Genomic DNA, 15,674 nt, shown 5'->3' on the forward strand with positions numbered 1-15,674 from the left:
CTGTAAAATCTTAGGAGGTCACAGCCCGTAAGCATGTAACTCGCCCACAGTAGCTGGCTTAGTGCTTTGTGTATATTTAGTACTCTCTATACATTTTTGGATGTGATAGTCAAGCCATCTTCTTTCTTTAGGAGTTTAGGTATTGAATCTATGGATGCAGTGATGTGTCATCCAGATAATCTGTGCAAGTCATCAGTAAGGTCCTTTAAAAGTTCGCATTTCATATGACATATAGTAATTATTGACATAAATGATGTGTGAAAACAACATCGGTTTTTCTGAACGATGTCTATAGTTTTCCCTTCTGGAAAATAGATATTTTCTGAATTTCGAATCCATAATTGTAAAGGAAAAGTCATTCCTTTGACAATATTAAAAAGAATGCACTCTCTGGTTAGAAAGAAGATTAAAGGTTTCATTTAACACAAATAAGCATCATCTGTATTGTTCTGGCAGACAAATTAGAGACATTAATATACATAAATCTGTGTGGTGTATTGATCTTGTGATCCAAATGAATACCCACAATCATCAGATGGTTTAAATATCAGCCATATTGCTCACTTCACACCATTGTGGGGGCTTACTGTGGATTATTTTTTCTATCTAAATAAGTAAGTGGGATCTATTCAAATCTTTTGCCTACTTTTTAATTGGATTCTTTACCTTTTTATTATTGAGTTGTAAGAGTTATTTATATATTCTGGGTACTGGGCTCTTAACAAATATATGATTTAAAAATATTTTCTTCCTTTCCATAGGTCGCCTTTTCACTTTCACTGTCTTTATGTCACTTGAACACACAAAACTTTAAAACTTTGATCAAGTTCAATATCACCTGTTTGTCGTTGGTGCTTTTGCTTTGGTGTTATATTTAAGACCCATTGCCCAACTCATGGTCAAAAAGATTTATGCCTATGCTTCTTTCTACAAGTTTTACAGTTTAGCTCCAACAGTTAGAACTTTGATTCATTTTTAGTTAATTGTGGTATGAAGTAAGGATCCACCTTCATTCCTTTGCATTTGGATATCACAAGTCCCAGCACCATTTATTGCAAAAGACTATCTATCCTTTCTGCCTCAGGTGGTCATGGTACCACTGTTTAAAATTAGTTGACCGGAGATACAGAGGTTTATTTCTTGACTCCTAGTTCTATTATTTTATCTATATGTTGATCCTTATTACAGTACCACACTGTTTGGATTACTGTAGCTTTGTAGATTCTTTTCTCAAGATTTCAAGATTGTTTTGACTATTTTAGGTGTTTTGCTTTTCCATATGAAGTTTCGGGGGCGGGGGTTTCCCCTAGTTCTGCAAAATAAAAGCAAGGGAGTTGGTATTTTAATGGGAATTGCATTGGATCTGTAGGTCAATTTGGGGACTATTACTATTATAATTTTTTAATGAAGTTTTTATAACACTGTAACTGTTTGAACAGATATCCACTATAAGATGATTCCACTTGACCTTATTGAGGAAGGCTAATATTTAGAAGTGGCAGGAAAACTGATTTAGCACACTGTCACTTAATAGTCTGAATTTTGGCGAGATTCGAGTAAATGTCTTTGTAAGCTTTGCATTGACTCATGACTATGACAAATCAGTAGTTTTGCCTGTTTTTGTGCCATTCTCTAATGGGGTGGGGGGAGCGGGTGCATTCCCACCATGTGGGCGAAATCTGAGGCAGTGCCTCCCACAGGCTCTGCTGATTTCTGGGATGATTCAGTGCAGTTCTGGGCTGTTGGTTTTTTAATTAACTCACCAGCGTTTACGTATGGCCCTGTAATTTGAATCAAAAGCCAAAAAGGAATCCTAGCTAAAATGACTGGGGAGGGAAGTCAGACCACAGTGGTGGCTGCTAGACTGCCTCCTGGCATGGAACCCTGCAGCAGATGTGTCCTGGTTTTATTTTTGTGGCGTCTTGGGAACGGCCGATGATTTCAGCCTGGGACAAGGGCCCTGGTTATTTTTTTTTTTCATAAGCAGCTGCCTGCAGGGTTCATATTTTAAAAAAAGAGAATAAAAATGGTAGCGATAGGCGCCATCCTAAGTACAGAGATACATTCAAACTGAGACGAGTTTTGAAATACATCCACAAAGACTAACCGGGAAGGAGAAGACTATGCTCATTCCCATGTGAGACAGTTTGGAAGGAATGCTAATTTGCATCTTGCCACTCAACTCAAATAAATATCGCAATGTATTCACCAGATAGGCCCCATCACTCTGGTTAACTGTTCTCCTGTCATACATACTGGGGACTACTTTAGAAAGTCAGTCACAGACAGTGGGAAATAATATCTCATCAAAACTAAGTGATCAGCCCTGGCTGGCGTAGCTCAGTGGATTGAGCACGGGCTGCGAACCAAAGCATCACAGGTTCGATTCCCAGTCAGGGCACATGCCTGGGTTGCAGGCCATGGCCCCCAACAACCGCACATTGATGTTTCTCTCTCTCTCTTTCTCTCTCCCTTCCCTCTCTAAAACTAAATAAATAAAATCTTAAAAAAAAAACTAAGTGATCAATCTATTAACTTGTTTCAGATTATGAGCTGGGTGTCCAAAGGAATGTTGGCTCCATACAAATCCCAACACTGTTCAGAGAGAGTCTCGTGGACTTGGGGCGAGAAAGAGATGGTCAAAGGACCAAGACCAGGTTGTTGCTTTTATTTCAACCGCTGTTGACACATCTGTTGACCTAAGATGGTAGATATTAAATAACTTGTATAGGGTGTTGGGGTTTTTTTAAAATATTTTATTTATTGATTTTTAGAGAGGGAAGGGAGGGAGAAAGAAAGAGAGAGAAACATCAATGTGCGGTTGCTGGGGGTCATGGCCTGCAACCCAGGCATGTACCCTGACTGGGAATCGAACCTGCGACACTTTGGTTCGCAGCCCACATTCAATCCACTGAGCTACACCAGCCAGGGCGGGTGTTGGTTTTTTATGAATATTCATTTACATGTGTCACAGAAACTTGAGCTAAGTCCTGTTTATTTCTTTGAAACAGCAAAAAAGGAGCTCTTGTATCGTCTTGTACAAGTCTCTGTCTTTACTTTTGCTTTGCGTAGCATTTAGATGGGCCTGCCCAGCCCTTGGGAGCAGATAGAGGGACTGTGTGTTCAGCTTCCTCTTGACCATTGGACTTGATAAAGCTGCCCCTAAGGCTAGTAGACTCCAGAGACATTATTCTTCTAGAAGGAAGAAAGGGCAGCTGCGTGTCTCCAGCCACTCGCGAGCAAGCGGCAGCCTGAGCCAGCCTGGCCTTAGCAAACTATCCATTTCTTCTCTCCCAGAGGCTGTGAGGGCGAAGCGGAGCTCACTCAGAGGCTGCAGCTTCGGAAGCTTTGCCAGGTTGTGAAGGAACTTCCTGGGGCATGAGGGGGGTTACAAAAGGGAACATATCATATTAATATGAGTTTACTTATTAGCATTTCATACCGTTTTTAATTAGGAAACTAGAAGCAAACCAAATTTCACATTCAAGGTTTGGGGCATAGGGTATGGGAAGTTGAGAGATTGCTGTGTGAAATTCTAAATTATTTATTCTTTTTGCAAAATCTGGTCTTTCTATTTTGTTGATGGTTACTGAGCCTTGAAAGAATTAAAATGGGTTTACTCTCAAATGAGAATCAATAAGTTGGATATAATGGAACGTTGCCAAACATGCCCTGTTTGATGTGACATACAGTGAAAAAAGTATCATATATGTAGCTGGACTTGAAAGTATTAATCACTCATAATATGACCATTCTTTGTTACATTAAAACTTTTTTGCGCCTAGCTCTGGATGGTGTAGCTCAGTGGATTGAGTGCAGGCCGCAGACCAAAGGGTCGCAGTGTCGATACCCTATCAGGGCACAAGCCTGTGTTGCAGGCCATGTCCCCAGTGAGGACCACGTGAGAGGCAACCACACACTGCTGTCTCTCTGCCTCTCTTTCTCCCTCCCTTCCTCCCCTCTCTCTAAAAATAAATAAACAAAATCTTTTAAAAAAAACTTTTTTGTGCCACATGATAATGACAAAATGCACTTCTTGCTGTTTATAAGTTTCCAATAATACCAATATATGAAACTTTATTAATAGGTATAGTTAATAGCTACAATTTTTAAATTGGGACCGTTTCCTAATATCAAACTTTTGTTAAATAAAGGGAAAACTGACTTTGCTGTTCCCACTGGGATATCACTGGGCAAACATGTTAGTCCTCAGTCACCGCTCTGCTGATGTGTAAGCAGTGTTAGACGGTTTCAGAAGCATCCATATGGTGCTCGCTTCGGCAGCACATACACACTACATCGGAACGATACAGGAACGGTTAACAGGGCTCCTGCACACAGATGAGATGCCGATTCGTGATATGTCCCCTATTTTTTATTGTGATTGTACAAGTAGTCTAGGGTAACAATTTACAGCAACTGAAAGTAGAATGGTGGTTGTCAGGGCCTGGGGTGAGGGGTGGTGGCGGATGGATGGGGAGTTAGTGTTTAAGGGTACAGTTTCTGTTTGGGGAGATGGAAAAAGTTCTGGAGATGGATGGCGGTGGTGGTCGCACGGCACTGTAAATGTACTTGATGCCACTGAGCTGCAAACTTGAACATGGTTAAAATATGAGGTTTATGTTATTTATCTATATCTACCACAGTAAAAAAGGGTTCGTGTGTGTGTGTGTCTGTGTGTGTGCATGTCTGTACTCCTTGCTATATTCACTTCTATATTATATTCACAGGAGTGACTATAGCAAGGGGATCCCAGAATTCATCAAGGAGATTGAATCTCCAAAAGTATTTCTTAAATGCCCAGCATATGTCGGATTCTGTGCTCGTCACCAGATACACTCACCGCCCAAGTACAGGGCACAGTCTTTCCCCCTCTAATTTAGAATCTGCTTGGGGGGACTCTGGGTAAATGCAGCTGAGAAAGAGGCTGCACTCAATAGGCTGAGGAGTGCGGGTCGCCATGTCTCTAAGCAGCAGGTACTATCCTCTGACAGCCACTCCCTACAGCCACCATCGCTCACTGGAGATTATTAGAGAAGGTGGAACCTTAGTTCCAAATGGTTCTGCCATGTTGTTTCAGAGGCTCAGGGGGACTGTGACATATGCCCAAGGTCACACATCTGGTTAAGTAGACTAAAGACCGAATCTATTCTGATGTCTCTGGTATTTGTTCCACCTCCCTGCTGATGCCAAGTCAAACAAAACTGGGTATTGGAATCTATTTATTCAGTTTAGCAACTTTTCGTTGAAAATGTTACAGATTTCAGAAATGTCCCTCTTAGAATTATTACTCAGCAATAAGAGGCTTCTTAATGATGACCCTGGTTCACTGAAAAAGATAATTTTTAGTAGTCATAGAGGAGAAGATGAACATATTTTTGTAATTAAAAGTACAGATCAAAACATAATTTTTTAAATTATCCAGTTGATAGTTTTAAAAAACTTGTCATACACTGTTATGACATGAGTAAAGGAAAGGGAGATTTCAGAAGCTACTGATCAGTTTATGGGTATAACCTTTTTATGGGACTACTTGACTCTGCCTAAACAAATAAAATGTGAAGTCTTTTCTAATTCAGCACCGTTTTCCTGTGGATATACGGAACACCTGTGGACAGAGGCACTTCTGAGTGCCCCTGGATACCCCTCAGTATCAGTATCTTTGGATCAGCATTTACTACTTTTAAATAACTGTAAAGACAAATGTTGTACAACAGACTTAGTTTCTCTTTCTCAGCCTCCTGTTTAGTGTATATTGCTCTCAGTTTGGGGTTCAATGCCTCTAAAATTAAAAGGAAATTAAATGCAACATTTCAGGAAACTCAAGTGGAAATGACCTAAGCCACCAGTCTGAGTATAATCCGTGAAACTATTAGGTCATCTGTTTTCTTCTCCCACAGTTTTATATTCTATTATAACCCTACAGCTCTCAAGTTCTGTGGAATTCTGGTAACAAAGAAGGAAATACTTCCAGATACACCATTGCTGTCCTCCCCTCCTCTTTGTTAGGGTAGTCGGTGTCAGTCACATGAGTTCTGCAAGTTCTTGGCAATTTTTTTTAATACTGAGAACAAACCTTTGGAGCAATCCAACCAAATGTAAGTGTTTTGAGGATAATGACTTTAGTATAAATAGCCCCTCAGTTTTCTGCTAAGAATCAGCCTTGAGCACTTTCCAAGCTGTTGTTGGCAATATCAGTTGTTACGAGGAGACCAGAGGGGAAAAGCAGCTGTTTCAAGAAAAGTAGGAAAGGGATGGGGCTACAGTTAGTATCTTTTTAGATATGGGAGGCCTGCCAGAATGAATTTAGAGTTCATAGGCTAAGCCTACTTCATGCCCCTCACCTTCCTTTAGGCAGAAACCTGATTTCTCAACACTTGAGTGCCTCCTTCCCATCTTAAGGGGGAAGCCTTCTTATACCTAAAGTACCTGCTTCAGGTATAAGAAGAGGAATTAAGGCGTGACAGTCTGGATATACTACAATAAAACACAAGTATTCCCCGCCCCCCAAAAAAGGCCCAAGTAGCCTATCTATTGATTAACATGGCACCCATATGTAAGACAAATATTGTATGAAAATATGAGAGACCCGGCTTCCTCGATCTCTTTGATGTGAGATGAAGAGATGGGTCCCTCCCCTCACTCAGTGTGGCCCTGGGTCCACTGTGCTGCTGCTAACCCCTCCTCAGCGGAACAGGAGGGTGGAGGAACCAGACCTCAGTTTCCAGATTAAGGATTCTGGGTGATTTCCTGGCTTGATCGAACTCAGAGACTCTGACCACGCCATAAAAATGGTCGAGGCCCAAGGTGTGCAACACGCCTTGCCAAGACCCTTCAGAAATCAAAGGAGGTCTTCACACACTTGAGTGTGGAAAAATATAATGCTTTTTCTTTAAAAAAAAAAACTCAGCAGAATTGGGAGCCCTCTGTGGAGAACTGAGTGTCGATATTTTAGATTTACGGAAGGCCTCGCTAATCCTGGCTTTAGGTCCTTGGAACCTACTAATGCATGGGGAACTCCAGTGTGATGCGCTGATGAACCGCAGTCGTGCCTTGAGCCTTCTGAGCTGCCCTGTGTGATTTCTGCACCTTTGTGTCTCTGGCCAGCAGGCAGAGAGGAGTGTCTGGCATGTGCTGCCGTCTTTGGTTTGGTTGCTGTAAGTGGTAGGATGTGAAAGACAGCTGAGAGCCCATCTGAAATTCTCCCAGGGAGAAACGCACTCCCTGTGGAAGTAGTTCTGGAAGCCATTTGTTGCTTCTGAACATGTTCTTGGGGCCAAGTGAAGCACAATAATTTATTAGAGGGACTGTTATTTTAAAAATTCAGGATTTAGGCTCAATTTAGGCTCCAATTCCTGGGCCTAAAAATTCAGATTCTCAGACCTACAGAAATCTTCATTTTCCTTATCTCCCCAGAGGACTATCCAGAAGTTTTAAAACTCATGATTATATGAAATAGCAAAAATATACAGATTCTTAGAAATTTGGATTATGTTTATAATGGTCTTGAACAAAGAATAGCAGTTATCATTGAAAATTAATATATTCTGGTAAATTAGGCATGTGCATTTTTAGTGGTGCTTATTTCCAAAGCTGTGATTATATAAAATATTTATTTAGATGTGACGGAGTCGATGGCTATACTTTATTTATCCAAGCTGAGAAATAGACAGTACGAACATAGGGCAGGCTTCAATCAGCAAATGTCACACTTTATAACATTTCCCCATTTGCTATTTTATTTGCTCTTCCAGAAATTGTAAATCTACCCTGTTTACCAAAATTCTTTCCTCCCTCTTCAGATTCTTTGTATTATTAATACTGGAGTTGGACTGAAATTATCCATTTAGACTCTCTTCAATTTCAAAATGATACTATTTTCATAAGGGATGAAGGGAAAAATCAACAAAATATGCCTAAAGTTGTCAACCTTATGAATGACAAACAGTAAAAGCTTCCTCTTGGAGAATTATCACAGAGCCTAATGTTAGCTTGGGAAGCATGTGTCTTCTTAGAGAACTGACAAAAAAAAACTACCAAGGAAGGGCATGCTGAGTACCAAGGTGCTGTTAAATAGTAGCGTGCATATTTTGTGGGTTATGCAGGAAAGCAAATGAGATCCTTGTGCTTCTTGAAGTACCTCATATAGTGACTTGGTACAGAAATCATATTTAATCACCTCTTGTCCCTCCCCCACCCCAAATGAAAAGAGCACGTAACTGGAAGTGTCCGGGACACATGGAGAAACTGTCACTTGGAATTTTTTCTCCTAATTCTGGAAGCTGGGAGTCCAAGGTCAAGGTCTTCACAGGTTGGGTCTCTCCCAGGGCCTCTCTCCCTGGCTTGCAGATGGCCACCTTGCTGTGTCCTCACGCAGCCTTTTCTCTGTGCGTGAGTGAGAGAGCTGTCTGTCATCTCTTGGTTTTCCAGCCCTGTTGGGTGAAGGTCCCACCCTTAAGACTTTGTATAACTTTAATTACCTCTTCAAAGGTCCTGTCTTCAAGTACAGTTACATTAGCCTTAGGGCTTCAACATATGAATTTGGGGAGGAACACAATTCAGTCCGTAACAGTGGGCTACACTGAATAGACCTAATGTAACCGCTCTCCCGTATTCATCACCCATCATCTGTTTAGTGCATGCGGGTGGTTTCTTTATCCCCAGAAAGTCAAAGGAGGCCACGAAAGATACCTTTCCTGCCCCTGCACCCTGTCTCTGCAGCCGGGTTTCACCTTAGCAGCCTTCAGCGCCTTCACTCTGCCTGTATGAACTTCAAACTGAAGACCTCTTTGGTATATAAAGCATATACTTAACTCAAAGATGGATTTTTTTTTGCTTTATTTTTTTTTTAATTTTTTTAAACATCAATCTTTTTTTAAATATTTTATTTATTTATTTTTTAGAGAGGGAAGGGAGGGAGAAAGAAAGAGAGACAGAAACATCAATGTGCAGTTGCTGGGGGTTATAGCCTGCAACCCAGGCATGTGCCCTGACTGGGAATCGAACCTGCGACGCTTTGGTTCGCAGCCTGCACTTAATCCACTGAGCTACGCCAGCCAGGCCTGATGGATTTTTAAAACTTGTCTTTTTACTAATTTATCTATACTCTTTTAGACTCCTGGAGAATTTTCTTGTTAAGATCAGCTTGTCCAGTATGAACCCCAAAATGAAACTGATGTGCTGAATTCTACAGATGACTCCAGCTGCCCCCGCTCCACTCAGTTTCCCAGCTGAGCGTAGGTCCGACAGCAGTCTCCGTTCTGGCATCAGAGGCTGTCGTGTCATCGCCCTGGAGTTAGTAAAACTTCAACCAGCCAGGCATTGGTCATGCATTTCGCTGCCAGGGACAGCTCAGCTTCTGGCTTCTTGCAGAGGATATGACGTAACCTCAGTGTGTTTGACACTGAGGCCCTTCCACTTCCTTGCTGAGCTTGAGAGTTGACAGCTGGCGTCCCAAATTCCCATGGTCTTAGCAGGACAAGACACGGAGCCGTTGATGGTCAAGAGAGGCAGGTGGGTGGTGTTCCCTCCAGAAGAGTCTTGGAAGACAGCAGCTGAGAGCTGCAGCAAAGGAGCATTTAGTCGCACCTGAAACATTCTGGTGTTTAGAGGGTGAGCACCTCTGTGTTCATGGGGATACATTAAACTCTTAGACTAGAGTTATTTTATTCCAGTCCCCTATCTGCATGTCCTAGCCTTGGATGAAGAGCTCACTAAGAAACCACACTCTGCTCCAGTACAGTTATTATAGCCAAGAGTGGTTATCCTATCAGCAAATAGTGAATACTCACTTATAGACAGTGTATAATGTCCTAGGGAGGCTGTAACAAATTACTACAGACTGGGTGGCCTTAAACAATAGTTCACTCTCTTCATCCATATCAGTCCGGAGGCTAGAAATAAAAAATCAGGAGCCCCACAGGCTACTCTCCCTCTGAGGACTCTGAAAGAGAATCTATTCCATTTCTCTCGTGTTTCTGGTGCTGCCACCATCCTTGGCCTTCCTTTAGCTTATAGATGCATCCCTCCCATCTCTGCCTCCATCCTCGGGTAGCATTCTCCCCTTGTCTCTAGCCCCGTGTGTCTTTTCCAGTGTGATCATGAGTCCACCTTTCTGCATTAGGGTCTGCCTTCCTCCATAGTGGCTTCAGGTCCTATCTCAGCCTAGTGTGGTCTCATCTTTGCCTGATTACAGGAGCAGAGATCCCGCTTCCAGATGAGGTCACGTTCACGGGTGCTGGGGATTCGGACTTCAACATATCTTTGGGGAGACACGATTCAACCCATAACAGGCCGTTTCTTTTTCTTTCCCTTCACTTCCACGAATATGAAGAATTGTCCAAGTTTCTTTCGGAAACATTATCAAATTTAAGCCAAAGGACTACTTGTCTTGAATTGATGACCTCTTCCTTTAAAAAAGTAATTTTCATATTTAATTGTACAAATTGTGAAAGGCTTTAAATGCTTTACATTTGCTGGAAGCTGATTAATGAGTAAATTAGTAAACCGTGGGTGTTTAATTAGCCAGGTTTAATTAATGTTTACTGCACTTGGAAGATGAAAAGACATGTATAAATGCACCATAATGTGAGTCATTTTTTAATTTGTTGTTGAAGCTTTGAGTACGTTTGAGTAAAGATCACTTATATCACTAGAAAAAAAGGAGCTGTTAGGGCACTGTGGTAATTAGTAGAGAAGGGCTCTAAATTCTGAGGTGAATTAATTACGTATCACCGAAGATGACTGTGTTTCAATACTATATATTTAGAGAAAGGGAAGTATATTTTTATCTGATTCTGTTTACAGTAAAGACTAGAAATCTCAGATCAAAATTAATAATTATATAGAGTATCATAATTTTGGATGAAGTCTGGGTTTTTGCCCTTTTTTTTCTTTTGTCCTGAGTTGAGACTTTTTCAGGGCAGGGTAAAGGTGAAGAAAGGTTAACTGTGCTGAGATGAAAATAACACTTTTAAGCAACATTTTTAAAGAAAGGAAGCTGCTAGAAATTCTTGTAAATTTTCTTTTTTTATTTTTAAAGATTTTATTTGTTTATTTTTAGAGAGGGGGAAGGAGGGAGAAAGAGAGGAAGAGTAACATCAGTGTGTGGTTGCATCTCGTGTGCCCCCTACTGGGGACCTGGCCCACAACCCACGCATGTGCCCTCACTGGGAATCGAACCAGTGACCCTTTGGCTTGCAGGCCAGTGCTCAAAGTCACTGTGTCACTCCAGCCAGGGAAAATTCTTGTACATTTTCAACTGGAAAAACATCAGGGGCTTGGATGAGGTCTGGTGCTGAGACTGGGAAGTGATCAGAAGGAAAGACTAGGGTAAGATCTCCCATACGAGGCCAGAAGCTGAGCATCATGGAAAACAGTGGAAGGAGTTGGTTGTCCAGTCCTGGTGACGAAGAGACCAATCTCGTTCCCAGCACGTTCAGTGGAACACACCTTCTGGCACCAGGATCCGTGGTTCACAGTCATCTTAAAGCAGAGTTGGTTCTGCTCTATTTTCCATCTCCTACACCCATTTTCTCCTTTGTTCTTTGCAGAATAAAAAAAAAAATAAGGTTGCCTTTTTAAATCACCCTATGGATTCTAATATTGAAATGATTTTAGAAAACAAAATGAAACTTTTTTATTTAATCTCTATTGCATTTTTTCCATTACCATTCAGTCCTCTTTATACCCCCTCCCCCCAGCATTCACCACACTGTCGTCCATGTCCATGAGCCCTTTTTCCTTTTTGCTCAGTCCCCCACCCCCAGCTCTCATCCCGCTCTCCATCTGTGAGTCTGTCCCCATTTTCCTTGTTCAGTTTGTTCATTGGATTCCACGTGTGAGGGAAACCATAAGGACCCCATGACTCTTTATTTGGGTATGAACTACCCTGCCTCCTCCCTGCAGTTCTTAACAATAACCGCCACTCTGATGTTATTGTTAAGCACCGCTGTGAGACACTGTGAAGAATGTTCATCAAAGATGTGGCACTTCACTGTGGGTGGAACTATTCATTCTCTAGCAGAATTCGATATACAATAAATCCCTAAGGGGGAATCTAATGAGGGATTTTTTCCAAAAACCCCTGCAAAATTCTTCTAGAATCCGGAAAACTCCCATTTTCGTTCCAGTGCTTCCCTGTGGGCCGACTCAGTGCAGACATGAGCCCTCCGGGCCCCTGCTCTCCGCGGCTCCAGACGTCCTCACTGGGGTGTGTTGGAACGTTGCACATTCAGCGTGTCTCAGGGAAACCTGTGTTTCTGCCCTTTGTTTGTTCTTCTGTTGGGCCAAGCTCAGATCAAGAATGAAAGTACTACCAGCCACCCGATATCATCTGCACCCTGTTCCGTTACAACCTCCCTCCGCACCACCCTACCATCCAAGGAACACTGTGCTTCCTTGTATCTCGTCCTTCGATGTCTGTCTGGCTTTATCACTCCAGTACCCGCTTTTACCCACAATCTCCTCCCTTGTGCTTTAAGGTCAACATGTTGCTTAAGTGTCTTGTAATACCCAGATCTCCCCTCCATTCCGGTTTTTTTTTACTTTATAATTTACCTGTTAATGAACTGCTGGCTCCTCAGCCCGTAGAATGCCATCATCTGGATTCTGCTAATTGTGCATACTCCTGGTGCGGGTGAGCGTCCCCTTTTGCCCCATTTCCCATGAACTTAAAGTTCTGGCTTCTTTTTGAGCTGCTTCCTGTTCACTTATCTGTGTCCCAACAACCAGCAGCGTCCCAGCTTGTGACAAGTTCATCCTCTGTGCTTTCGTGCATGCACTTCTGTGTACTGTGACAGCCTTGTCTCTTCCCTAGCAAATCTATAGTAGCACTATCCCCAGCTCAAAACTCCAAGCTTTTTTTTCTCATGTTTGTACTGTTTACCTGTTTCTCCTATGTTCTTTGCAGAACAAAAAAAATAAGGTTGCTTTTATTTTTATCACCCCTTGGATGCTAATATTGATGATTTAAGGAAAAAAAGACCCAAAACTCTTTTTGTATTGATTTAATCTTTATTGTATGGAAATTTTTTTATGCCCATCTTTCCTCAGGGCCATGAGCTCTGAGTAAAAAATAAAAAAACCCTTGTTATTTCCTGCACTAGCCTGGAAGATGGTAGATGGTTGGATTACTAAAATGATGTTATTTTTCCTGGCTCCAGATTATTCTCGTTCAAATGCATCCTTTGAGCTTCTCCCGCTCCTCTGCACTGTTAGTGCCTCCCTGAACACAGACCCTTTCCGTCCACCTCCAAGCCCTGAAAGCCAAGCACTTCCTGTCACCAGGTTCGGTTTCCCCATGCAGGGTTAAGTGAAAGCGAGAATCAGCTAATGCAGAAGAGAAAGAACCATTGCTCTTCTAGGATTGTGCTCAGCAGAGCAAGTTGTGTGTTAAAGAAAACACAAACAGGCCAGTGTGCAGAAGAGCATGGAAAGTTGGTGTGGGTTTCTTTTAATCTGCATAAATAGGCATTTACGACGAACTATCGTGTATACAAGCATGCTGTGATTGCTACAGGACCAGGCACTCATCCTCCCTTGCGTATATTCATATATTTATATGTGTGCTGATCTTATCCACACTTGCCTGGTCCTCTTACAATTACCAGCAGAAACCTTTAGACTCTTTGAGTGAAATTAACTGTGGATGGATGTTGAAAATTTTACTTTCTACTGTGTGCTAACTGGCCCTGCTAACCAATACTGTACATCCTTCTAAAGATAAAATTCCATTGATTAAGCATTTATCAGAGATGAATCAATTAGAAGGCACTTTCTTCATAGCATGGCAGAGAATGAATGCTCACTGTTGAGAAGGTCGCGATTTCCTATCCCTTTGGTTTCCTTTGGTCCACCCAGCATATCTGTTACCCAGGTGAAACAGACACTGGTTTGGGAAAGGTGCTGAGCAGGCAGGACCAGCCCTTCACAGTGTGTAGGTTGTACAGGACCCCGCTGTCGGGGCATCAGTCAGACTCCCTCCTTCTTCAAGTGCATCTGAGGGTACGAGTTGAAGCTGAAATCCAGTCTGCAGATAGCTTGACAGGCCCACGTGCCCTGTATGTGACTCACTCCAAAGAAAGCAGCATGTGGGCCAGTAAGGGCCTCATCAGAAGTAAAGGTGATGTTTTCATCTCTGCCTGCTCTCCCTTAATTGGTGCAGAGCTCAGGTGGAGAAAGGGGGCATTGTGGATGGATGCCCAGAACACCCACCCCGACGCCATCAGCAAAGGCTCTGGGAGAGAATGGGCTCAGATTGTATAAAATCACCTGAATGACTCTGGCTCTATTAAAAAATATGCAAAGGTAGTACAGCTTTCATTTGAGTATTTTTCAAAAATAGTCTTCCTCACTTTATTCTCTTAGGCTCACTGAAAGCATCAGCACTTTTTTTAAGATTTTATTTATTTATTTTTAAAGAGGGAAGGGAGGAAAGAGGGAGAGAGAGACACACACACACACACACACACACACACACACACACATCAATATGTGGTTGCTGGGAGCCATGGCCTACAACCCAGGCATGTGCCCCGACTGGGAATCGAACCTGCAATGCTTTGGTTCACAGCCTGCGTTCAATCCACTGAGCTATACCAGCCAGGGCGCATCAGCACTTTTTAAAAATGTGATATTGACCCAGGTAGGTAGAGCAAATCTCAGGTTTTATTTCGTTTTTCCAATTTACTCTGTATTTGAAGACTTAGTTGGAAGTAAAAACAAACAAACCAAAAAATGCACCAACTATGCAGAACAACCTATCAGAAAATTGAAAAATACGTACTGTAGAATGAAACACAAAAAAAATTCACCGTGATTCCATCTCTGTGTCCTCAAACCTGGTACTGCCAATCCCAAGAGCCTCTGCATGCTTAGTAACCTCACAAAATTTATTCCCATCAACCACAGTCATAAAAACTAGATCATAAAGTGATAAAAGGAAGAGATGAAATAATCAATTCTGTAAAAGATAAAATTTTTTAACATATTACTCTTGGTTTTCTCTGGTGATGACATTGCAAGTGAATTATTCTTTTGTTTTATACATTTTTTTCACTGAATTTATGCTGCTCTTGCAGTTGGTGCCAGCTGTTATATTTTTATATGAAAGAGGAATCCCAGTGAAGTCTTCGCTTATGCCACAGGGGTGGACTCTTAAAGACAGGTTTGCAGAGGGAATTCCACTTGATGATAATTAGTCTGGAACTCTTTGAGCTTAGCCATAAAAGCACACGTCTCTCCACTAGCCCAAGACAGCCAGTTTTCCCTCCAGCATGTGAAGAGACCACCGTTTCCTGGGGTGAGAACCACAGGTGATAACTGACTTACGTTTCAGGAATATGAAACATAAAAACCACATTCAATTTTATTTTAACTTGCACGGTACATGTAGCTTGTATCTGTTTATGTTAATGGTCACGGGTGCGTGTTCACTATATATGTCACCCAGAGGAGAAACCCAGATGTACACAGGTTAAAGCTGGCACTACAGTGTTAGCCCCACAGTACGGAACTTTTTTTTTAAGAGAATTCTTTTTTTTTTTAAGATTTAATTTATTTATTTTAAGAGAAGGAAGGGAGGGAGAAAGAGAGAGAGAGAAAAACATCAATGTGCGGTTGCTGAGAGCTGTGGCCTGCAACCCAGGCATGTACCCTGACTGGGAATCGAACCT

At 41.9% G+C, this 15,674-nt stretch overlaps 1 protein-coding gene and 1 non-coding gene across 9 annotated transcripts in view; both read left to right on the top strand.

Annotated features, from left to right (window-relative positions):
* Window positions 1–15,674, top strand: part of LOC114489650 (amyloid beta precursor protein) — a 245,126-nt gene that overhangs the window by 194,377 nt on the left and 35,075 nt on the right. The window lies entirely within an intron of this gene.
* On the top strand, window positions 4,269–4,376 carry LOC114491199. Its single transcript, XR_003684008.1, has one exon. It is a non-coding gene; the product is annotated as a U6 spliceosomal RNA (small nuclear RNA).

Source organism: Phyllostomus discolor, chromosome 2, assembly GCF_004126475.2.
Source record: "Phyllostomus discolor isolate MPI-MPIP mPhyDis1 chromosome 2, mPhyDis1.pri.v3, whole genome shotgun sequence".
Lineage (NCBI taxonomy): Eukaryota > Metazoa > Chordata > Mammalia > Chiroptera > Phyllostomidae > Phyllostomus > Phyllostomus discolor.